The following is a 27061-nucleotide window of genomic DNA, read 5'->3' as shown; positions in this document are numbered from 1 at the left end:
TGAGAACGTAGATTATATCTGTACTTTCCAGGTCTTGTCTGATCTTGAAATAGCTGGTCTACAGGTGCAGAAATGTTCGACTCCACAGGTGATAAATGTTCACTTTGTACAACACTTTGTTCAGGGTTTGAAAGAGCAGTTCCTACTGAGGTGTCAGAGTTTTGCGTTTCAGTTTGTTTGTCCGTTATGTACTCTGCATCACTGAAAGGGATGAGCCTAGGAACAGGTTCTGTCTCGGATACACCAAATCCCTGTCTAACCCAGTTGTCATAGGGGAGTGGGAGAGGGACACGTTTCGTATGGCTAGCGTGTACCCAGTTCTTTTTCCCAGCTAGTCGTACAGCAGTTCTCGTTGCCAGGAGCACCTGGTACGGGCCCACGAATCTTGGCTGGAGGTTCCGAGTTCGTTCGAAATTCCGTACAACCACCTGGTCTCCTGGTTTCAGCGTGTGGCCTGGACTTTCTGGCAGTTTAGGCAAGGATTCAAATACCTGTTGACGAATAAGGCTTAATTTAGTAGTCAGATCAAAAAGGTAATCAATTAACATAGGATATTCGATCTGTTTGAATTCCTTTGGCCTAGGGACTCCCCAAACATTGGCAGGACGACCGAACACAATCTCATATGGGCTAAGCCCTACTCGAGAGTGTACAGTCGCTCTGGTGGACAGTAGAGCTAAAGGCAGTGCGTCTGGCCAGGAAAGACCAGTGGAAGCTTGAATTTTAGCAAGTTTCAGCTTCAAGGTACCATTGTACCCTTCAACCAAACCTGCTGACTGTGGGTGATTCGCACTGTGAAACTTCTGTACAATTCCCAGACCTGCACACACACTCTTCATAACTTTCCCTACAAACTCACTTCCGTTGTCTGACCAAACAATCCGTGGCATACCATACCTAGGGAAGTACTCTTTGAGGAGGATTTTGGCAGTGGACATAGCAGTGTTATTCTTTAATGGGTACGCCTCAACCCATCTTGAAAATGCACAGACTACCACCAGGACATACTTAAGATTGTTACACCTGTCCATGTGGATATAATCCAACTGGATCACTTCAAAGGGACAAGAAGGGGGAGCAAAATGACCGACTGGGGTTGGGGTTCCCTTACCAGGATTATGCATCAGACATATCATGCAGTTTTTCACCACTCTTTCCGCACACTTAGTGATTCCATCATTCTTCCATACTGGAGCTAACATTTTACAGATCCCTTTCGAACTGATGTGCGCCGCTCCATGCGCCATCGTGACTACCGCAAGCACATACGCATCAGGTAACATCCAACGCTGCTGTTCAGACAGATCAACCCAACATCCACTCGAATCCAATTTACCCGTTTTCTCCCTCCACGCATTCTTCTCATTTTCAGTTGCTTCAATCTGGATTGCCTTCACACTTTCAATCGTATTCTCGCACATCCCTGACTCAGCAATCCATCTTGCAGACGTCGCAACGTACATTCGACTCGTCATGTTCTTGGCCGTTTCTTTAGCGACCTCATCAGCAAATGCATTCCCACGGCCAACATCATCCGTAATCTTTCGATGTGCACTGCACTTCACAATCGCAACTTCATTCGGTAGGGTCAGGGATTCCAATAGATCGCTGACTAACTGTCCATGTTGGATTTTAGTCCCATGGGACGTGAGAAAACCTCTTTCTTTCCACAGGCGTCCAAAGCTATGTGCTACGCCGAAGGCGTATTGGCTATCAGTAAACACATTCACTCTCTTTCCCTCAGCTAAAACACACGCTCTTGACAATGCAATTAATTCTGCAGCCTGGGCAGAATTCTGACTCACTCTTGCGGTCTCCACAATTGTACTCAAGGTTGTAACTGCATACGCGGCCGTCACATCACCATTCTGTAATTTAAAACAAGACCCATCGACATATAAAGTGCCATCTGGATCTAGTAACGGAGTGTCTTTTAAATCAATCCGACCTTTTGTCTCTTCCTCAGTTCTGAAACAACAGTCATGGGGCTCTGAATCACTCGACTCCTGAGTAGTCGGCAACAGTGTTGCTGGATTCAGTGTGTTGCATCGCCTGATCTGAATGTGGCTTGCCAAAAGTGTCAGCTCATAGCCTGATAATCTAGCACTGGTGAGGTGCTGAGTTTTCGTTCGATTCATGAGTGTATCCACAGCATGTGGAACCATGACTACTAACATGTTGTTCATGACTAGTCCAGCAGACTGTCGGATAGACACTGCGGCTGCTGCTGTGGCTCTCAAACAACTTGGCAATGCTCTGGCTACCGGATCTAATGTGGATGAGAAATACGCACAAGGCCGCTGTTTGTCACCAAATTGTTGTGTTAATACACTTAATGCACAACCTTCTCTTTCATGGACATATAGTGTAAACGGCTTACTGTAGTCAGGAGTACCCAACACAGGAGCTGAACACAGCGCATCACGTAAGTTGGAGAAACTCTGTTGACATTCATCAGACCATGGTAAAGGGCTCGGAACACCTTTCCCAGTCAGAGCTACCAATGGTTTCGCCATGAGAGAAAAATTTGGGATCCATTGCCTGCAGTATGACGTAATACCCAAAAACGCACGCACTTCTCTCTGTGTGCTTGGTACAGTCATCTGCGAAATTGCTTTGATTCTCTCTGGGGTCAACCTTCTTCCCTCCTTTGACAAAAGATGACCTAAGTAGGTCACTTCTTGGCAACAATATTGCAGTTTAGAAGGTGACACCTTGTGATGTAAGTCTGACAAATGACGTAATAAAGAAATTGTAGCTGTTTTGCAAGTTTCCTTGTCATCGGCAGCTAGTAAAAGATCATCTACATATTGGATCAGAGCAACACCAGGTGGAAGTACAAGAGCATCTAATTGACTTTTTAATGCTTGGCTATAAATTGAAGGGCTCTCACAATAGCCTTGTGGAGCGCGCTTGAACCTGAAACTGCGACCTCCTAGGGAGAAACCAAAAATGTCTCTGCTTTCCTCCACTATCAGAATGCTGAAAAATGCATTTTTCAAATCGATCACTGTAAACCATGAGGCCGATGCAGGAATCAATGTCAATAATGCAGAGATATCTGGTACCACTGGAAACTGTGGAATCACAATTTTGTTAACCTCTCTGAGGTCGATCACAAATCTGTAGATTGGAGGTTTGGAAGGGTCAGTGCGTTTCAAAATCGGCAGGACAGGACTATTGCAGACATTTCCTCTTGTTTCCTCTATCACATCTTTCTGTATTAAGTCTTTCACGATCAGTAAGAGTGCTTGTTCACCTTCATTCGAAATCCGATACTGTGGGATTCGTGGGAATTTAACATTCGCTTTTAGACTTACCACATAAGGGGGAATTTCCAAAAGGCCTACATCGTTAGGACCAGTCGCCCAAAGAGTATCAGGGAGAGAACGCAGCTCCGGTGGGAGCTTATCCATCGACATGTACATTGGAGAGATGACTCTTTTGCCTAATGTGAGCTGTACTCCCGAAGGAGAACAGTACAATGTCGCATGCAGGCGTTTCAACAGGTCTAAACCAAGCAGATTCTCATTACAACCGGTTGTTAGGATAAGGGGTGCTTCTAGCTCGCATGGCCCAACAGAGATTGATAAAGGACTAGACACAGGATTGTGAACAGGGGCGCCTGAGAAACCCATTGAAGTGTTCGTTAAGCCAGACAAAGGTGCGCCAGGGAGTTTCGCATGCATGATTGAACTTTTTGCCGCACCAGTATCCAACAGAAACGGTTCGACCACGCCTGATGTAACTACTGCGACATAAGGTCCACTCTGATCAACTGGAACTGATACTACTCCCTCTCTTTGCCTGTGGCTGTCCTAGTACTCGCTTCTCTGAATCTGTTCATTATGATCGTAGTAATCCTCAACATGATACTGTGAAGATCTACTTGGTTGTGCAGGTTGTACATTTCGCTGATCGAAATAATTTGATGGGCGATCGGCCTGTGGTATCATAGTACCACGTCCTCTACCTCTAGGAGTTTGCATAGACCCAACACTACCTCTCTGAGCTGGGACACCACTGGTCTGTGCGTGCAGTACTGGACACTCGTACTTATAATGGCCCTCCTTTTTACAATAGGCACACTGATTCCATGCCAACTGTTGTCGAGGAAATCCATAATTAAATCTTTGGGACGTCCCTTGCTGGAATTGCGGCTGTTGCTGAAACGGGGATCGCTGCTGTAAATCTGACTGGTTCGAGCGAGGCGGATATGCCTGTTGCAATAGTACTTTAGTCTTTAAATCTTTTGTTTTCTTTTCTGACTTTTCCTTCTCTTCTTTCTCTCTATTCTCGTAATACTGGGCAGTTGCAAGTATCTGTGCTGTCGTCGATACTGCCCATGCGCTTTCGGAATCATTTAACTTATTACTAAGCTCAGGTAGTAAATTAAACACGAACTTATCGACAAACAACCTCTGACCTCCCTCAGTACTCATATCTTGCCCACTGTGGTCTACGAAGGTCTCTTCAAATCTAGTGAAAAAGTCGGAGACGCTTTCTTCCTTCTTCTGTTTGCATGCCGATAGTTTATCCCAATTTACCCGTAACGCTGGCATCAGCTTTTTCATCAGATTAATTATTCTGCCAGGTAAGGCCGCAATCAGAGGTTCAGGTTTAGCACCGCCAACTTGTTGTGCGTCTGCCGCTACAATAGCTGGCCAATCACCTCCTAAGGCGACTGGGTGGTTCTCTTGCCGAATCTTGGCCCATATAGGCTGTGGCACTACGTTGCCAAATAGCATTTCAATATCTGCCAAATTCATGACACACGCTTGGACTGTTTGCGTCAACTCTTTATAATAACCAGCAGGATTTTTACGCGGGTCCGGCAACGCTTGTTTTACTGCTAATACTTCAGCTCGCTTCCAAGGGATGTGTATCCACACTCTCTGGAATTGTGCTGGAGCAGCTGCAATACCATTAGCCGCATCAGCTTGAACTGCATCACGCCATATCGGCGGAACTTCCCTCATCGGATACTGACCTCGTCTTTTCCTAGTAATCGGTGAACCATCATGGTCCCTTGGCATTCGAAGAGGGGAATCATCCCTATACACTAAAATCAGTTCTATCGCTTTCCCTACTTCTGAACCTATCACCATTCCTGCGGCGAATTTCTGCTGAACATTTATCAGATCAGAGGGGACAGAATCTAAGTCATCATCATCCCATTCTTCACGCACAAGAGAACACATCACGTCAAAAACATAACGTTGAGTTGGTTCGTTCCATTGCATAAAGGTGTCTAACACTCTTTGTGCATCATACTTCGCAGCTTTCGACATCCACCTAAGAGCTGTCGAATCTAACATTTCTCGTTCCTGGGGACCAGGAAGCTGGCTACGTCTCTGTATAGAGTCAGAAACGGGGGTCCCAATTAAAGACCTGTAGAGAGGAGTTAAGATGTTAGTTACAGAGTCGGTTATCTTCCGACGAACGGAAAGCGGAGTCAGAATGACAGGGCTTGGGGACAGGGCAGCTGAAGCAGATGATATAGTAAGGGTGGGAGTAGTAGGTAAAGCAGTTTGCGAAACGACAGGCAAAGGCAGAATGGGTGACCCAGGAAGAGGGGGCGCCGTGGGATCATTAACCACGGGAAGGACAGGAGCTGGAATCAAAGGAAGTGGAGAACCTATTCCAGGCTGACCAGCAGCTGGCTGTACAACAGGTAGTAACTGTGGTGCTGTAATACCCTGTGCATACGGTGGAGGTGAGCTCAACAGGTAAGACAACAGAGGATCCTTTTCAAGGTCCTCTATCGGCTTAGCAGGACAAGATGGCAATACAGGGTAACATTTATCAATTGCCAAATTATATTTTCTATTCGCCATCTCCATTGCTTTCTCAGTCTCGTTGACATGCAGCTGCCTAGCAGACTCCATTAAAGTCAACCCTTTCTCTTTCTGTTCTTTCTTTGTCTTCCTAATTTCTCTCTGTTTGGCTTCTTAACGCCATACGCGAAAAGAATCAAACATTGCCGGCCGGGCTTTCCTCTTAAACAACTTCATTTCTAGATTGTCTAGGATTTCACTTTCGAAGCTACCATGCGGTGCCCAACTAAGGACACCATCTTTTCTGGTATAACGAACCCATACTTCATTATACGCAATAGGACCCACACCATGTTTACAATAGAGCTCATATGTAGGAGTTCCAATCGGAGGAACCGAACACGAATCCTCCAACCGGGAATCCCCGTTGCAACGTAACCAGGACAAGAAACAATTACTACTTTTAGTCATGACAAACGAAGACAAATTCCAACCAAAATGCGCAGAGAACTTAGGCCTACCAAAATGAACCAATACCAAAAACAAAGATTATCCTAACAAGAGCAACCAATGATAATCTACGAATCCAAAACAAACGTATCCAGACAACCAAACTGAGCACGACCCACTTAATACTTAACTGAAATGTGGAAGACGTCACCAAGGAGAACCCGTCTACGTCTCGCCGTACTAAGGTCTGCACCTCGGGTCCAAGACAGGGCGACAGTCAGGGCAGCGGTCCTCTGTAGCCGTCTGGGAACGGGAACCCTCGTGGAAGAGATCGTCGGGCCACTTTTACGACATGCAGGGATCGATGAAGCGGGGTACCTCCCTCCGGAATCTTCACACGAAGCTCCTCGAACTTTTCAGGCTTTGGACCGGTACCGGATGACGTCGCCCAACGTTGGGCGCCAAATTGAGGTTCTGGACTTTTAAGAGTCCAGAGGTGTCAGGGAAACAACACCCGAAGACCCCTGAGTTCCTCCTGTCTCGGTGCACAAAATAAACAGAGACGCGGGTTTCTCGATGGCGGCGTCAAAGACCAAGGTTTATTTACTGCAGGGACACAGAAGTCATAGGAACCACACAGAGGTCGAATCTACGAGACTGTTCAAATTGTATTAAGTGGGTTGCTCCTTAAATACACGAAAAATGTCTTTAGGCAACATTACACGAATATTTCTCATGCCCAACCCGGTATCCCAAACAGACAATAAATATACATAAAACAATAATTAGTCGTAGGTTTTCGGTATTCGATCAGATCCCCTTGTCAGTTCTCCATTCTTTGCCCGATCCTCCCCATCATAAAAATCGTAACCTCCCCGTTGTAAAAGCCCAGAAGGAGAGGAGCAGAGCCAGGTGCAAAGGATTGAAAAGTAGGATAAGAGGTGTTTATGGATCATAAACGGGCATGGCTATCGTCTTCGGCCTCTCGGTCAGGACAATGGACACGAGAACCAGTATAGCAGGACTGGCCTCAGGCAAGGGAGGCAGCTTGATTCTGCCTAGTCATGTAGCGTCAGCCTTTCTCGGGGCTCGAGCTTACGTGTCCTTAACAAGGTGATCCTGCCGGGGTCATCGTCCGTTCATTGACTATGTGAGGGCAAGAAACAAAATGGACGCCGTATCTAAAATGGATGCCATGACTTGACAACAGAATGCCCTATTCTTCAGTGAATTCAAGCTCGTTGCGTAGCGAAAATACTGTCATGTATATAATGGATCATTTGCGGTTCATTGGTACCAAAATCGTGTCAGTACTACGATACCGAATACTCGGGTTCGGATCGCTACGGAACCTCAGTACCTGTAGTTGCGATAAGGTTCCCAAAAGCTATAACAAGGAAGATGGCAAAGGCGATGCGATACTCCTGAGGTCTTGCGGAGGCTTTGCAGCAGCCCTGCTTCATGCAGCAGAGGTGGATGCGCCGGCTCCGATCTGTAGGGGGAGGATGCGATGACGTTGGCTTTCGTTGCGTATGTTTCTTAGGGGGAAGCTTCACGCACAGGTACGATGCGACGATGTTCGATGCGGTGCGATGCGCAGCACTGACTTTTGGCGCTGCAACCCTCGATGCGTCGGGGTGCGCGGCGTTGACTTCTGGGGCCACAACCCTCGATGCGTCATGGGACACTGCGTCGACACACGCAGCGACTGGATACTTTCACGCACCGGCAGTGGTGCGGCCCGCAAACTGGTTCTGTGACGACCCTCGCAGTGTCGGGAATCTTCACGCACCGGGACGATGCTCGACGCACTCGGCGATGCGGGGACTCTGGGTGCTGCGGTGACGCCGCGATGAAATTCTCCTCGCAATCGGATGATGCGTTGGGTACCAGTTACTCTTTCTCACGCTTCTGCTTCCCAGCTCCCAAACACAGCAAAACGACTTCCTGAGGCCCCAAGACTAGGCAAGCACTCCAAGGCAGGTCCTTTTGTTCCTGGGACTTCTTAACAGGGAGCCAGCTCTTCTCAGGCCCTTGGAGATCAGAATCAAAAGAAAGGGACACAGCAAAGTCCTGCCCCTCTCCGTGGCAGCAAAGCAAAACAGCAAGCAGGCAGTCTTCTCCTCTTCAGTTCTTTTCAGCTTTCTCCTTGGCAGAGGTTCCTTCTTAGTTCCAAAGTGATCTAAAGTTTAGGTGTCTGGGGTCCTCTTCTTATACCCCTCCAAGTCTTTGTCTCTCTTTGTTTCAGTGGGGGGATTCCCCTGCTTAAACCGGTTCCTGGGTGTGCTCTGCCCTGGAGCACCTGGTTCCTTTCAGAGTGAGGGGCAGGGTCGTTAGACGCTCAGCAGGAGGTGGAGCCTTCTTTGTGCTGGCAGAGGCAGAGTCCTCAGCCTGGCCAGCAGGGGGTGGAGCCAGCATTGTGCTGGCAGAGGCAGCCCTACTCAAACCCAGGGACTACTCCTCCAACCCATCTAAAGCAGATCTACCTATTCACCCTGCTGCTGGCTCCTGGAGCCACCTAGCCCATCACATGACACCAGTCAGCCAATCTGCACACGGGCACACAGGAAGGTTAAACAGGAGAATAGCTACTTTCTAAAAAGTGCTATTCTCACACAGTGAATTTAAAAACCATCTTGCTAAAAAGATGTATAATTAAATTCTGAACACAAAGATACCAAACTTGGATTTTCTATCTTGCCTTTAGGGGAAGATAGGCATGTAAACAGCCTCCCCCATTCTGTCCTATGGGCAAGATGGCCTCTCAGCAGTGAAAAACGAAAATGGCTGTAATTCACTACCAGGGCATGTTACACACCTCAGTACATGCCCTACCTTTCAGATACACTGCACCCAGCCCAGGGGGGTAACTAGGGCCACCATAGGGATGCCTGACATGTACAGAAAGGGAAGGATAAGGCCTGGTCAGTGGTTGCAGGCCTAAGACATCATTTTAGGGCTACTCCTGTGGGTGGCACAATCAGTGCTGCAGCCCACTAGTGGTACAAAAGGGGGTGGTGATGGACGGAGTATCAGAACCAATCAAACACTCACACCCAGTCAACAGATCTGGGTTTGATCCATCACCGTTCTTTAGCCCACTCTGCCACCCCAGTTCAGACATGGCCATATGCAAATCAGTCTGACCCTGTGCCTCATGGGAACAGTCCAGCCCGAACTGCCAAGCCATGCCTTCCCTGGACCGGAAACAAGCTTCCTAGGACCGGTTTCTGGCATTTCAGCCGTCTTCAGCCAGGCTTGCTTGAATCCAGTGGCAAAGTGAGCAAGGGACTCACGTCTGAGCATATCCTGCCAACTTGTGGCGAACAAAGCGGTACAAAAGGGGGTGGTGATGGACGGAGCATTAAAACCAATCAAACACTCACACCCAGTCAACAGATCTGGGTTTGATCCATCACCGTTCTTTAGCCCACACTGCCACCCCAGTTCAGACATGGCCATATGCAAATCAGTCTGACCCTGTGCCTCATGGGAACTGTCCAGCCCGAACTGCCAAGCCATGCCTTCCCTGGACCGGAAACAAGCTTCCTAGGACCGGTTTCTGGCATTTCAGCCGTCTTCAGCCAGGCTTGCTTGAATCCAGTGGCAAAGTGAGCAAGGGACTCACGTCTGAGCATACCCTGCCAACTTATGGCGAACAAAGCGGTACAAAAGGGGGTGGTGATGGACGGAGCATCAGAACCAATCAAACACTCACACCCAGTCAACAGATCTGGGTTTGATCCATCACCGTTTTTTAGCCCACTCTGCCACCCCAGTTCAGACATGGCCATATGCAAATCAGTCTGACCCTGTGCCTCATGGGAACAGTCCAGCCCGAACTGCCAAGCCATGCCTTCCCTGGACCGGAAACAAGCTTCCTAGGACCGGTTTCTGGCATTTCAGCCGTCTTCAGCCAGGCTTGCTTGAATCCAGTGGCAAAGTGAGCAAGGGACTCACGTCTGAGCATACCCTACCAACTTATGGCGAACAAAGCGGTACAAAAGGGGGTGGTGATGGACGGAGCATCAGAACCAATCAAACACTCACACCCAGTCAACAGATCGTGAGTCCCTTGCTCACTTTGCCACTGGATTCAAGCAAGCCAGATTGGTTCTGATGCTCCGTTCATCACCACCCCCTTTTGTACCGCAGCCCACTAGTAGCATTTGAATCACCAGCCCTGGCACACTCAGTGCACTTTACTAGGGGCTGAGAGGTGAAACAAATATACCAATCATGGATAACCAATCAATATAACAATTTACCAAGGGAGCTCTTGCACTTTGACACTGATCAGCAGTGGCAAAGTGCCCAAAGCATCTAAACCAGCAAAAACTAAATCCAGCATAGCATCAAAAATACAGGAGGTAGAGGCAAAAACGTCAGGGGTAACCACGCCAAAGATGCCAGGTCTAACAGCCCCGCATTGTCTGGAGTGACAATGGAAGTGAATTTGTAGGCCAAATTATGCAAAAGGTGTGTACCGGTCTTGGTATAAGGCAGAAGTTTCATGCAGCAAATCATCCTCAGTGCGCGGGTTTGGTAGAGTGCTATAACGGCACTCTCAAACTTAAGCTTGCAAAAGTACAAGCCAGCACAGGTCTTAATTGGCCCGATGCTTTACCTTTGGCTCTCCTGTCCACTAGAACAGCTGTACATTCTCGTTTGGGACTCAGCCCATACGAGATTGTTTTCGGGCGCCCAGCTAATGTATGGGGAGTCCCTCGCCCTAGAAAGTATTCTGATATACAGTATCCAATGCTGATTGACTATTTACATGACCTCACCACTAAATTACGTGTTCTTCACCAACAGGTTCAAAACGCTTTACCAGAAGCCTCCACAGACCCAGGTCATTCTATCCAACCTGGAGACTGGGTCTGTGTGAAAAATTTTCAGAGGACAAAGAATTTGGAACCTCGCTGGAAGCCACCTCGACAAGTTCTCCTGACAACTCGCACAGCAGTAAAAGTCAAAGGGAAAAAGAACTGGATCCACGGCGTGCACTGCCAGAAAGTGCCCTTGCCCTTGCCTTTTGATCAGTGGGTTCGTAAGGGTATAGGTGATTCTGAAAGAGAAAAAGTCCCCCGATTCATACCTTTCAGTAGTGCACACCTGGATGGAACTCGATCGGAGAAAGAAGATGACGACGTTCTACAAGAAGCTGTACCTTCCAATCTCCGATTAAACACTACAGAGCCACAGACTCTATTTCAAGACCAAACTGTACCAACAAGGACTAGATACAATTTAAGACCTAGATTGGTCAAGGACACCTGAGATTTCCATCTCATCTGCAACATTTATCATCTGTCCAGGTTGCAGGGTCACGGTAGGAGTCTTGGTTTGTGACCTGTATAGTGGCTAGGCCCCCAGGACTTGCAGTGTCATAGGACGGCTAATAATCACAGCCAAGTGAGTAAGGAAGATTGCCGTGAGCAACAATTTTAGAGGATGGATGTTAAATTAGGAAAGAAGGATAATAAGGAAGAGATGAGAAAGAAATATTGTAAAATATTGTACAGTCGATGTGGCGTAACATTGTGTGTTTCTATATTTTTGTGTATCTTATTGGCTTGTGTAGGTTGGGTTATTCATGCTATGCAGCAAAAAGTTGTCCCTAATTCTATCTCCTTGTCTCTTCATTCTACTATCTCCCCACATCAATTATATACACTTCCCCAACATGAACTAATCAGGAGAACAGAATATTTTAATAATTCATTTATCCAATTGTTGCACCAACACCAATTGGTAGTCAACACAACCGACTGTTGGGTGTGTGGACTTATGCCTCATACCACAGATAAAGGGATGCCATATTTAGTCCTTCCATTTTCTTATGAAGGTTCCGCTTAGGCCTATTTTTTAATATTTTCAAATGCATATCAGAGCCGATTTAGACGTCCATTTGGTTCCTATGGTAGTAAGCCAGATTTTAGTCATAATTTTCTGATAAAGGGAATGGTGGCTATGACTAAAATTGTGGAGAATAATAAGGTTCCTGTTGACGAGAGACAAACATATACTAATTAGAACGTGACTCGTTACATTCCTAGCCTTACAGATAAAACTAAACAGGGAAAATCTCCACCAATTTGGACTGTCTCTCATCAAGGTAATTTCTGTTTACAAATGAATGGCCAGACTACTGACACTGGACAAAGAAAAAGCTTTTGTTCCCATACATACATCTACACGTCTCAGAATTCACCGCCGTTAGTGCCATCCCAGGGCACATATTTTGTCTGCCACGATAGAGCTTACACGTGGCTCCCAACGGATTTTTCAGAAACACGCTATATAGCTTTTCTTCTCCCTCCTACATACACTGCTCCTTCAGGCCATCATAGAAACAGATATGGCAGAGGGATTATTGATTCTAAAGACACGGCAGGACAAGAGGGAAGTGATTTCCTTAAAGGATTTCTTCCTTTTTGGGGCCCAATGGCCAACAGCAGAAACATGAGACAGCTGGTTCATGTTGTTGAGACTACCATAGATGTCACTGTGGGAGCCTTGAGTAATCTCACAGCTGAACTTCAGGTGGATCGTCTCATGACTTTGCAGAACCGGATTGCACTAGATGTTATTCTTGCAGATAGTGGTGGAGTCTGTAAATTGATCGGATCTAGCTGTTGTATTTATATACCTGACGACGCCCCTACGGTATACCAAGCCATCTCCAAATTACACATGATCTCCGAATCGATTCATCAAGACGAAGGAGATTGGTCTTTATTAGGATGGTTTTGGGGATTACTATCTAAATGGGGATGGAAGGTACTAACCTTCCTTGGAGTGGTTTTGGCCATCATTTTTTCTTGTTGTCTCTGTATGCAGTGTGGCCCCGCCATCTGCGGTCTTTGTGCCACTCTGTGTGTCCCAAGACCTGAGTCACAGAAAACAGAGAACATTAATATGATGTTACAGCAACAGTTTGACGACCTCATGGCTATTGACATTGATTCAGATTAACATGAATCTGTGTGTTTTGCCTGAGTTATGGCAAAAGGAGGGTCTGAGGAAATGTGATTTTCGATCTCGGTTGTATTCAGTTGTGTTCCACCGCCATTTTGTGTTGCCCTCACTCAGGCAGCACAATGAACGAAGTTTTTCTGCTGATCTTACTGCGACGTGTCAAATAACCTTCTGCCTCTGTTTACGAGACTGATGTCAGGGACTGGCGGAGTCCACTAATCCTCGTCTGGTTTGACTAAACCCTGTCTCAACTGTCTATCGGTTCGCACCATTCTTTCCTGACTTTATCTTATCTTCTGGCCTTTGCTATTCTCTACTTGTATTCTCTCATTACACAACTGTCCTCCAAAGCATACAAATATGTCCTGCCACCTGCAAGTTGAGTTGTAGACACTACCGCTTATTAACTTGAGGGGAGGGGTGACAAAAACAGTTGGAAGAGAGGTTTATTTGGGTCACTTGATATCTTGTTTTCAAAGTTTTCTCATTGGTTATATCTTGTTTTCAAACTCTTCTCATTGGATAACCATGTATGCATTGGGAGTGTTCTTGGTGAATCTATGCGCTATAATAGATTGTGCGCCACGGAGTAAAGTGGCAGTCTCCTAAGAACATACTGAGTGTACTTCTGGGACAACTGTACTTAGCTGCAGCTAATAAACCTGATCTTCTACGCTCAACAGAATGTCCTGTGTCTCTGTTCAACAAAGCAGGTGAACTCAGGAGATTAAGGCGTGCCCTGCGCCGCCAGGCCCATAAGGCCCTGGTTCTTCAAGGGGACTGGCATTGGCTCGGTAAATTCTCTGTATCTGGGCTCGGAGGTGTGAGACCCAGCAGCCTGCAGGCCTCGGTAAGCGACAGAATTTGCTGAAGTTCGCCATTCCATTTGAATATTATGCAGAAGGGATGCCCCCAGGAATATGCCACCCACTTCTCTCTCAAATGTGCCGTAACGTCTTTGAATTCACTCTGTTTCTGCAATGTGCTAGCTGCAAGGTCCTGATACAAAGTGATGTGGTGGCCCTGGTAGCTAACGTGGTGGTGTAGGCTGGCTTCTCTGATGATGCGCTCCTTCAAGGGGTAATCCAGGAGGATTGCCAGTATATCCGGAGGCGGCCCCCTAGGACCTTGCCGCAGCCCTACCCCGTGGGGTCTGTCTATGCGTATCTCCATCTCGGGGGAGGCTGCCAGGATCTCGCGGAACAGGCCCTACAGGTACTGGGTGATGTCCGACCGCCCTGCGCCAGAGGCAACCCCGCGGACTCGGATGTTGTTCCGCTGAGAATGATTTTCGAGGTCCTCAGCGTGGGCCTGTAGATCCAGTTGTTGGTACCGCAGGTGGTTCACCTCCTGCTGCAACTGCGTGACCTCCTCGCATTTGGCATGCTCCTGGTCCTCAATGATTGCCACCCTGTCACTCAGGGAGTCCACCTCCCTCCTGAGCTCACGAACCTCCCCCGCCACCTCACTATTCAAAGTATGGAAGTCCTTCCGGAGAGTATTGAATAAGGTCTCTAGAAAGGACTTGGTTATGGGGGCATTGCCCGGTGTTGGCCGGCGATGGTTTGGATAACATCTCATTCAACATACGTTCCCTCTTTCCCTGTTGCGTGGACATGGTCTCTAACGGGTTAATCCCTCCAGCTGAGTCAGACAGGTGAGCCGCGGCACCGAGCGAGGGCCCCCCAAGCCTGCAGCGTCAGTGTGGTGCACCGTGAGCCCCCTGCAGTCACGGCACTGCGGAGAAGTGTTAGGGAGCAAATGACCAAAGGTGAAGGCCTCCGCACCAGCCGACCAGCGGACTGGGTCAACAAGAACAGTGGGTTCCTGGGGCCTCGTTCCGCGGCCTGCGGAGATGGTCTCTCGTCGCCTACTTCAAGGTCACACAGGCCCCTCCCAAACCACCATCTCTGTGTGTCCACGAGGGCCACTAACTGCCCCGTGAGGGAAGGGAGCCAAGCCCGTGGGGTCCCCCGGGCCTTAAGTGTCTCCCTCTGCAAAATCGCCAACCGGGTCGAGGGGGCCCCGCAAGCCAGCCACGCATTGCCCCCCCCAAGGCCCGCAGTCCGCCGCTAAGGAGCGTGCCCAGGCACCACCAAAGGGTCGATTCCTCTAGGCCCAAGCATAGGGATAGTTCCCAGGACTATCAGGGAAGAGGCCCCGATCTCTGCACCGCCTGCACTCCCCTTACTCTGCTGCCCTCGTGGTCGCCGGCCCGCAGTCCTCACCACCTCGCCGTCAGCGCAGACTAGGCCGCAAAGCAATCCCGAAGGGAGGGCCCTGCCGAAGGCCTGAGGGCCGCCGGGCCCCCCTTTGTGCTCTCCCTCCTCCTCCGCAAAACCAGCGAGGGCTCAGCAATCTCCCCACCATCCTGCCACACATAGGGGAAGACAGCCGAGTGCTCTGGCTGAAATCCCTCCCAGCGGTCGCCCCTTACCGTAGCTGGTGCCCAGCTGGGGGTGCTAGGCGGCTATCAATTCACTGTGCCCCTCGGTTCTTCACTACTCTGCCACATGGGAGGGGGGTGAGCGATCCCGGGTCCGCCGACGATCTCGCTGTACAGCACCAACCTTTCTCTCGGGTGTTGCTCCGCGGCACGCCGCTGTCTGTCTTCTCCTGGCAGCGGCCTCCCTGTGAGCCCCAGGCCACTCCCGCGGCACCGCGCCCTCTGGCACCCGGGCGGGTGGGATTGCGTTTCGCGCTCAGGGAGCCACCTGGAGTGCTGAAGGTAGGCGCTCTCCTGCCGGCCTCCACTTCGCCTCCGATGCTCCTCACAGGATCGGCCTCCGGCGCCGCCTGTCAGGTGCCAGTTTCATCGTCTACGGGAGTCCGGGCGTCATTTTCTGCCAGGCTAGTCACCCCGCTGCCCCGCTCCGCTCAGGGAAAACGACCTGACCCCAGTCTTAACTCCCCTATTACAAGGCTGCAGACGTGCTGGGGGGCAATTTCTCAACTTCCGACGCTCTGAAAGGGGTAGATGGCTTGATCTCAGGGCGATTCGGGCATCGACGAGCGGGGAGACGAAGCAACACACGTCTTACCCGCTTGCCATTTTGGCCACGCCCCAAGACCTGAACTATTTTAAGTGAGTTTGTTTCAAGACACTCAGGGATTTTGGGCACTATATGGCGGGAAATTCTTGCTAGATATTCTCTTCCAATATATCATGACAGGTTCCCTCTCTGGAATAAATCATTACTACCTGGGATCTTCGATGACAACGTCTCAAAGGGGTGGGCTAAACTTGGAGTCGAAAGACTCGGACATGTTTATAACTGCAATGGCTTTAAAACTTTTCAAAGTTTACAAAATATGTTTGCACTCACACGCAAATATTATTATACGTATTTACAACTTATGAGAACACAGGAGGTTAAATCTGTAGTGATACATGATATATTGACATGCTTACAAGAGACACTTCAGAAACATGCAATCTGTATAACATGCCAATACCTGTGTCATGATAGAATTGACCCACGCTTACAGTTAGCCTCAAAATGGAGCAGAGCGTTGGAAATAGAGGTTACCCCTACAGAGGTATCCAATGCACTTGTAACGCTAAAAGAAGCTGTATGCTCAATGAATTTAAAGCTCCAGCAGTTCCAGACAATATACATGTTATACTACACCCCAGAAAAAATAGCTAGCTGGGAGGAGTCAGGTGGATGATATTTTAGTAACAGGATGAATTGTCCAAAGTGCGGATAATATGCTGCAAATATTGTGCATATGTTTGCTACATGCCAATTGCTACTGACATCCTGGCAGGGAATTAGACGCGTCTGTAAAGCTCACCTTGGCTTAGATTTGGCTTTTACTACACAGGGGATTAGGTTGGGGTATAAGGATCACCACAGCCACTCGCGACGAGCACTGTTTGCTATTTTTTTAGTTACAGCTAGGCTAGCTATCTCAAAGGCCTGTATCTCTTCAATAACTAGTAGTATTGCAGAATGGTGGGCTATCCTGGTGGAGATTTTCGAGAGAGGAAAGGCTTTGGCTAAAACCTAAGGTATACGGTCATTGTGGAAATTTAATGCTGTCTGGTATAGAATGATCAAGGATTGATATAACTTAATGTGATTTTCTATAAATTCTTTTATTTTTATAATCCTTAAATACCTCTCTAGATGTATCTATATGATTTTTCTTTTAATATCTATGATATGAACTCCTATATGTGAACCCGCATTGCCATGTTTGTTAATTATTTATGAACTATGCTGATCCCCTTTGTGCTGATGAAAAATTATCAAACAAATAAATAAAGACATCTGTTATAAACAGTTTGAACTATGATGCATAAAAAGTGAGTGATATTTGCCAAGTAGAAGGAAGGTGAAGATGAAAAGTCACAGGATTAATTTGTCTGATGATTGGAGGAGGGCCAAATAACATGGGCTCAATTTTAAAAGTAGTCTTGTAGGAAGAGATCATGAAAACAGTCAGACCATATCAACAGGTGAATAAGTTGAAGTGAGAGATTTGGAAATAGTTTTCTTCACATGAACTTGAACAGAAGGCCACCAATGGAGAAAGAAATGTAAGGTAGATGTGACAGACCTGACTCCTCTGTGTCCTGAAGTGGCAGAACCAAGCTCACACTTGATTTTAAAACCGGAGACCACGTCGGTTTTGTGTGCTTTTTTACTCATCTTAACAAACGTTTTTATCTTTAAAGCACTGTTGCACTTTGTTTTTGAAACGACTGTTACATTGAATCTGGCATGTGAATTTTAAAATATAGTTTTAATTTAGGTTGCTGCTTTGCACTGTGGCTCATACCTGCATTAGCAGACCTATATTGGTGGGAGTAAAAACGGGGACCGCTTTCACTGCAACACTTCCGCTTTTCCAGGAAGTTGCAGGGGCGGGTTGACCCTCTAGATGCAGACACAGGGGGGAGATCAAAGCACTGCCGCTGTGCGGCCGCACAGCGGACGCGCGCAGCGGGCGCACCAAAGGCGCGCTATAGGCAAGCCAGTCTGCGCCCGTCTGCGCCTGGCCCGTGCCTAGTGTCTGTGAGTCTGCAGGTTTTGGCCGCCACCCTGAAGCAAGGCGTACTTTTACCAGTGACCAATTACTCGCCTGGAACAATATTGGTAGGTGCTGCCAGAAGGCTAGTTATAATTTCTATTTGGCGATGACTACATATCAATGTTCTGGGTGCGGTTTCACGATGTGTCTGTCCAAACCACAATGGACTGCAGCTGATTGTAATGTCTTTCAAGCTAAACGGGAAGGGTTGGGAGCTGTTATAGGCACACTAATAAATGCCCGCTCCCTTTGCAAACACGCTATTGAGTTTGCAGTGTTTGTAGAGGATCATGCAGTAGACCTGGCCTTTGTTACGGCGACCTGGGGGGAAGCTTCCTCAGATCCAGATTTAGCTTTCGCGGTCCCGTCAGGTATGCCGTCCATTTTGTGGACATTATGAACTGTCTAGGCCTCAATCAGCAGGTAAATGGTAGCACCCACGCAGGAGGACATTTGTTGGACGGACTATTTACAAATAATAAGTCCTTGCTTTGCTCTCCATCATTATCCCTGGCCTGGTCTGATCATAAAGCAGTAATGTTCTAATTTCATGTTCTAAATTATCAGGGAGGGAAACCACAATATAATCAGCGGAAAAAGGTGTGACCTTGGAATAGGCTTGTAATTGAAGATCTTAATGACTCCTTGTCACAGAATTCCCCTGCCTTTTCAGAGGACCCCTGCAAGGCAGCTATTACATTTGAGGATTGGCTAAGGTGCTCTATAGATCGGGTGCTTCTGGTTAAATCCACTATTTGCCACAGATCAAGGCCTTCTGAACCATGGTTTTCTGAGCTCCTTAGAGTTCAAAGACAAAAATGTCGTTGTCTTGAAAGGAAGTGGAGATCTTCTGATGTTGTAGATGATTAGAAGATCTATAAACAAGCTTTACTTGAATATAAAAAATTAGTATAGAAGGAAAAAGTTTCTTATTTTACCACAGCCATTAAGACAGCCAAAAATACCTCGAAGGAATTGTTTTCCACAGTGAAAAAACTGGCCAAATGCACTGAGATGGTTGTTTCACCACTAAATCAAACTTTCTGTAACTCCGTGGCCATGTTCTTTCAGGACAAAGTGAATGCGGTTTATAGCGGGTTTATGCAAAATATTACCCCAGGGTCAGTGCTATCTTCAGTGACTCCGGGAGTCACCTTGGTAGAAATGGAAATCTCACCAGCAGACACTGAGAATAATGACCCTCACAAACTTCTTTCCTTTCCCCCAATAACTACGGAGGAAGATAAAAATCTCTTGCTATTGATCCAGCACAAAAACCCTAGCAACGGGGAAACAACTTATACCGATATCCTCCCTGCGTCACAGACCCGACGTCACACTAACTCATTCACACATGCAGTCATTGGTGGGGCCCATAACACCAACACTCACACGTTACTTCCACACCGGTCTGCACACGCAGGAGGGATGAGTGATTCAAGCACCAGACATGTGGGGGGAAACACCTTATAACCTATATGGAAGAAAAAGTAATTTACAAAATATACATTAACGCCCTTTCGCCTACAGATCCTTAATCCTAAACATCAAGGCACTCCTCCCACTTCGGTCAATGGACCAAATTAGTTGGATTGGTTGATGGTGATTTAGAACCAGCTAAAACACATTTTAAGACCTCAGAATCTATCTCTTAAATGAAACTCACAACTCATTAATTCTCGTTAATCAATAATTGATTATCTAAAATTTCATAATGATTTTAATTCGCATATGTCTCGTCAAAGTTTTTGAAAGTATTTTTAGTAAATCGCAGAACATCATATTTACCTAATCTGGCTACTTGGAGTCCTCTAATTCATTGGCTCTGCATAATCTTTGTCATAAATTGTCCGAAAGCAAGCCAAAGCTCAAAGTTCTTTTCTCAGCACGTTACAGTCCCAAAGTTCGGCAAAGGACCAGAGACGTGCAAGCATCTATCATTGCCCGTAAATGTAGGAAATGTTCGCAGTCATCAGATGATCGGGCAGCATCCGGACCTTCAAGGATTCATGGAAACGCGACGTAACGTAGCGCAAAATAGGAAGCAAAAGGCGATGCGACAACGTGGTTTTCTCTCTATTCTACTACCCCCTTTTATAATACAAAGAAGTAAAGATGATACAATTTAATAATTTAGGACAGTCGTGATTGGCTGGTTGAGATCGTCCAATGTCAGTTTTTAAGTTTTTAGTTCAGTTCGAGGGGTGAGGTCATGAGTTAGTCCAAAGTCGGCTTGTTCCGGTTTATTGTAAGGTTGATTGTTCTCTGGTTTTGGCTGACGTCCCGTTCTACATCCTTGACCGGGGACATTCGGTACAGAGGTCGCTACGAGGTTTAGGAGATTTCTTTGCGCCTGCGCAGCTCACTCCGTGCCTCGTGGAACAGTGGTCACTTCGTCGTGTGGTGTCAGCGGCCATCTTGGATTTAGGCCCAAATGCTAACTTAAGCGAAACAAACACAAAAGAGTAATTAATACATAGAAACAATAAATCTAATGTTAACCCTTTACTAATCCCTTTATGTGCTTGTATTTATCCAGCATATAGCAACATTTAAAGTCATTATATTCACCTTTTCGGTCCTCCTCTTGGGCAACATACATAAGCAACATATATCATGTAGTATTCTAATTACCACATTTACTACTGTTATTATGCGTACAGATTTTAGTCATAAAAGTTATTTTAGCAATGCAAATGCAAATCCCACGTGTACTTTTAATATTAATAATGTTGGTTAACAAACATGCAAACTTGTTTAATAATATTATAGTTAATAGATTATTTAATTAGTATTTTCATGCAGAATAGAGGAGGTATACAACATTTTCCACTACCCGCTCCATCAATCCCCCTTTTGGTGATTTTTATCACCACACCATTAAAATTGTGTATCAATTTGTCATAAAAAGCGAAATTAATTCTTTAGTTTAGTTCACATTCCTGTTTCCCCAGTTTCTTCTCTTCTTGCTGTTTTATACATATTATCTTTCATTTCTTCTAATTCTACTTCTTCAAATTCCCTCTCTTGTCTCTTATTCTGTCTTCTTTTCAAATGTTCTCTTTTTAAATTTTTCTGTATTTTCTTTCTTTTATAACATAAACATCCTAGTCTTAAAATTAATACTAGAAAAATCACACATGTTAATGGAAATAAGATCCTACCTATAAATGTACCACCTAAGTTTAATAAGAAATCTTTAATGGAAGAAAGTTTCTTTCCAATCTTTTCTCAAACACTTTCGACCTCCAGTGGTGCAATTTCCTCATGCAATTCAGTTAATGTAGATCTTCAGATCTTTACTTTTGTCCGGAATGTAAGTACAACAATGTTGAACTTTCAGCATTGCACAGACTCCACCCTCTTTTGCCAATATTATATCAAGGGCAAGTCGATTTTGCATTACCGTGGCATGCATGGCAACCATTTCAGTATTTACCAATAAGAATCCTCCAGCAGTGCTTGTTGACAAGCAATCCACTACTGTTGATAGCTTTCTAATTTTTTGTGCATTCAGAGATATTCCCACTGCTGGTATCAATGCTCCAAAAATGTCTCCTACAATTTCTGACCAAGATTCTCTTTTTCTACGTGTTAGTAGTCTTCCTAACTTATGTACACCATCTTCTCCTCTTCCCATGTGGAATATATTTGGGAAAACCAGACCTACATAACATGTGCCATACCAATGATCTGGCAACCGATAATATGCCTTGTTCCCGCAGTTAAAATATAACCCAGGAAAAACTGGATCATTTTCTCCTTTAAATCCCCATCCACCCATGATTCGGTATGTATCATGGCATTCACTGTTACCTACAAAGTAATTATCATATGCAGTTTGATTCCTTCTAACACACAACTTTCCTTTCTGAGGCCAATCTAAAGCCGTAGTTGGACTAGCTTCTCCCTTCAAATGTTTTTCCATTTCAACATCCCAGACTGTCTTTTCCTCTCTTCCCTCAGGTGCTTTCTTTTGCATTTTCAATCTCCTTTCTTCAACCATATCTAAGAAAGTCTTTTCTCTTTCTTTAAACTGCAAGTCAAATTATTTCTAAATATATATTCTAATGTTAGTTCTTTAGTTTCCAAGAAACATTCACCTAACACCTTTGCAGGCTTCACTTTGTTCAATTTGTTAACTGCAGGTACTTCTGAAAATAATATTCTATTTTCCCTATTTTGTAAAACAAACTAGCTATCACACTACATGTTATTCCATAGGTTACTGGAAGGTGATGGTAAGTCACTCCCTCCGATACAGATGCATGTAACTGCATACAGACGTAACAATCCCTCACATCCATTGTACATAACATAACATAACATAACAACTTTAAATGAGATCATCAACGCTAATACACTCCATAAGAGCATCAGTAATCCTGTACAACAACAACACATTTTAAACCACCTTCTAAGAAACGTACATCTAGCTTTTCTACTTTGTGTTTGCCATTTTCGTAAAAATTATCAGTGTCTTTTGACTTAGCCTCTTCTACTTCACAACTAGTTTTGTCTAACTCAAGGCTCTAAGCACCTACTTGGTTCTATCAGTTATGTCTTTTTCCGTATTTTATAGCCTTTCCATTAGCAGCATTTTTGTCTTATTCAGTTTGGCATTTGATCGTCTTTCACTTTTCTCTCTTAATCTTGATACAGAACTTCCTGAACATCCATTTCTTCTCCAATATCGGACAAGATAACTCTCAGGATTTCCGATTCTTTGTCTTCCTCAACCACTTCTTGTACAGTCACCTCTGGGTTTTCTTGGCTATCCGCCTCGTCTTTAATTTCAGGCAGGGCCACATACGACCATTCCGGCGACTTATACTTCTTGTTAGGTTTTCTCATTCTTTTGTTTTCCTCTGCTGTAGTTATTTTCTCATTTTTCGGTTTTTCTTGACTAGATACTTCATTCACTTGTTCTGCTCATGGTGAATTCACTCGTGTCAGTTGGTATCTCAATCTCTTTATATTGTTTGGCCAAATGTAATCTCTTGCTGATCTTTTTGATTTATTTCCTTTATCATTCTTTTCAGCTCTCCATGCTCTCTTTCGCAGGACTCAACCTTCTGGTACTTCTTCATCACTATCCTCTGATTCTGTTACAACTTGCTTTTTGCTTTCAGCTGTTCTTCTTTCCACCACTTCTTTAATTTTCCCTACTTCTGTCCCTCCTCGTGGTTCTTGCACACAATCTTCCTGCTGACTAACTATCCCTTCTTCTGACTGGGTGTTTGAATTCCCTACAACTCCTCCGGGGTCATCCGCAAGAATCTTTCCCTCACTTTCTGTATCTGGTACCTGTCCATCTACTTTTGTTATTTCAGGTGGAATTTCTCTCAGTTTTCCATCAAGAACTTCCTTATCAACAATTTCTTTGATTGTCTCTTCACTGCTTTTCTCTTTTCTCCAATGTACCCGTGCTTGTTCAGTCTCTGAGTCTGAGCTGGTATCAGAAATCTGAAATTTCCTTCTCAAGGGAATATTTTCTGGGGCAACAGTCAAATCTGGTTCTGATTCCCCCCTTTCAGGATTTTCTCTTGTTCTTGCTTCCTCAGCATCCCATTCAGAACTAGTCTCTGACTCTTCAAAATATTCTCCTTCCTTGTTATCCACTGGATTTGGGATTCTCAATGTGTGACTATCATGTATCCAGTTCTTTATTCCAGCACACTTCACAGCTGTTGTTGTGGTCAAAATCACTTGTCATGGTTTTCCCCAACGTGGGACCAGACATTTCCTTCTTCTGTGTACTTTAATTCTCACCCAGTCTCCTGGGCTCAGATCATAAGCTTGCTTCTTTTCAAATGTGGTGATATCCGATCCAACCTGATGAAACAGAATGAACTGCGTCTGCCATCCCCTTACATTAATCCAACACCAAGTCATCAGTTATAGGCAACAGCTTGTTGACTGGTATGAAAACATGTCGCATTGCTCTTCCCATGACAATTTCATGGGGACTCAGACCTGTGTTCCTATCTAGAATAGATCTAATAGTCATGAGTACTAGAGGCAAGACATCAGGCCATTTCAAACCTGTGGCTAAACACATTTTTCCCAATCGGTTTTTAATGGTGCCATTCATTTGTTCCACCACACCAGAAGACTCTGGGCGATAGGCACAATGTAGTTTCTGTTGTACATTCAATGCTTCACAAATCAATTTCATGATCTCATTATGGAAATGTTTTCCTCTATCTGATTCAATTGTGATTGGGAACCCGAATCTAGGGATGAATTCCCTCAAAAGCAATTTTTCTACTGTGATTCCATCACTTCTTCTTGTGGGATATGCTTCTACCCATCTAGAAAACAAACAGACCATCACTAGAACATACCTCAACCTGTTACAGGGAGGCATTTCAATTAAATCAATCTGCATTCTGGTGAAAGTCCCTCCTTCTCGACCTATCGTTCCTAGACTTACCACTGTTTTCCTTCCAGGATTGAAATGCTGACATATAAGGCATCTTTGACAAAGGCTCTCAGCTACAAGTCTGAATTTTGCATTATACCAAGTTTGCTTAAATGACCTAATCATCGCATCTCTCCCTATGTGTGCTTGTCCATGATACATCCGTGCCATGGCAGACACCATGCTATCAGGCATGACTGATCTTCCATCTTGATAGAGCCACACATGAGCTGTTTCTCTTGGTGCACATCCTGCTTTTACCCATTGTCTCATTTCCTCATCTCCTGCTTCTTCCTGCAATTACCTCACTTCTTCCCAGGTACTCACAACGTTAGTAAACAGTAGGGGACAAGGATTAATTTCCCTTTCTTTCGCGCTGTTGATCGAATTCTGATTACGAGCACAATATTGAGCCATATCGTTGGCGTACTTATTACCAACTGCGACATAGTCTCCCGTCTGAACGTGAGCAGCACACTTCACAATGGCCAATTGCTTAGGCAGCTGTATCGCCTCAAGCAACTTCCCCACCACTTCAGCATTCTTTATAGGAGTTCCACTTGAAGTCAGAAATCCTCTCTGCAGCCATATCTGACCGAATTCAAGCACAACACCGAAGTCATACTGACTATCAGTTATCACAGTCACTCTCACATTCTTTCCCAAATTGCATGCTCTAGTTAAGGCTACAAGTTCAGCAACCTGGTCTGATTTTACTCCCTTCAGGTAAGATGCTTCCATTACTGCTGCAACCGTGCATACTGCATATGCTGCACTTAGAATTCCTTCATCTGTTCTCAAGCATGACCCGTCCACAAACATCACAAAGTCACTTTCTGACAATGGTACATCTTTTATATCAGGACGTGGTTTGGTACAGAAATCAAGTACATCCAAACAATCATGATCCACTTTGTCTCTGACTTCTACATTCTCAGCATCAGGCAGTAACGTTGAAGGATTTACATTCAAGCATCTCACAAGGCTCACATTTGTTGCACCTAATATGACCTTCTCATATTTAGTCAGCCGACTATGTGTCATGAAATGAGTGCGGCTCCTTGTTAAAAGGAATGCCACATCATGAGGTACAAACACTCGCACAGGATATCCCATCACAATTCCTTCACTCTGTTCCAGACTCTTACAAGTAGCAGCTACTGCTTTCAAACAACCTGGCAACGCTATAGCTACAGGGTCTAGCATAGCTGAAAAATATGCAATTGGTCTTCTCAATTTTCCATGTTTCTGTATTAGTACAGAGAGTGCACATCCATTCCTTTCACTGCAGTACAACTCAAATTCCTTATCATAATCAGGCATTCCCAATGCTGGTGCTTCACACAAACTGTCTCTCAATTGTTTAAAAGCTGCTAGTTCTTCCCTATTTAAGTCAATGGGGTCTTTTACATCACTTCTCGTCAGGCGTACCAAAGGTTTTGCAATCAGGGAAAAGTTACTTATCCTCTGACGACAATATCCAACCATTCCAAGAAACATTCTCACTTCTCTTTGCGTCATTGGGGCTCTCATTCCTTTTATTATCTTGATTCGGTCTGTAGTTATTTTCCGCAGTCCTTTTTCAATTTTGTGGCCTAAATATTGTACTTCTTTCTGACAAAATTGTAATTTCGATGGGGATACCTTAAGTCCTCCATCTGCCAAATGGTTTAGCAATGCTATGGTGTCTATTACACAAGCTTCTCGAGTCTTTGACGCCACAAGTATGTCACCAATATATTGAACTAGCACTGAATTCTCGGGCATTTCTAGGTCTTCTAAGGACTTTTTCAATATCTGATTAAATATCGAGGGGCTTTCTGTATACCCCTGTGAGATTCGGCACCATGCCAAAATACGTTCACCAAAACGGAACGCAAAAATTTGCTGACTATCATGATGCAATGGGATGGAAAAGAAAGCGTGACATAGATCAATCACTGTATACCATTCTGCATCATGTGGAATCTAATACAAAATCACAGATGGATTTGGTACAATAGGACAACATGACACAACGATTTTGTTTATCTTTCTCAAATCATGCACTATTGTGAACTTTCCATTAGGCTTTTTCAGTCCCATAATTGGTGAATTACATGGACTACTCATTATTTCTCTCAAAATACCTTGTTTAACAATTTTCTCAATTATAGGAGTAACTCCTTCAATTATCTCGGGTGTCAATTTATATTGAGGAACATTTGTGTAGCTTATTCCTTCCTTCACTGTTATTTTTACAGGATCCACATTTTTCAATAATCCTACATCTTCTCCTGTGAAATCCCAGACTTCTGCTTTTACTGTCTTTTTCAATTCTTTTGGTAGTTCGTCAGGGTTGAATACAGCAAAGGCTGCAGTAATCTCAGTTTTCATATTAGCCATA

Source organism: Triturus cristatus, chromosome 5_2 (genome assembly GCF_964204655.1).
Source record: "Triturus cristatus chromosome 5_2, aTriCri1.1, whole genome shotgun sequence".
Lineage (NCBI taxonomy): Eukaryota > Metazoa > Chordata > Amphibia > Caudata > Salamandridae > Triturus > Triturus cristatus.
Note: the sequence above shows the minus strand (reverse complement) of the source record.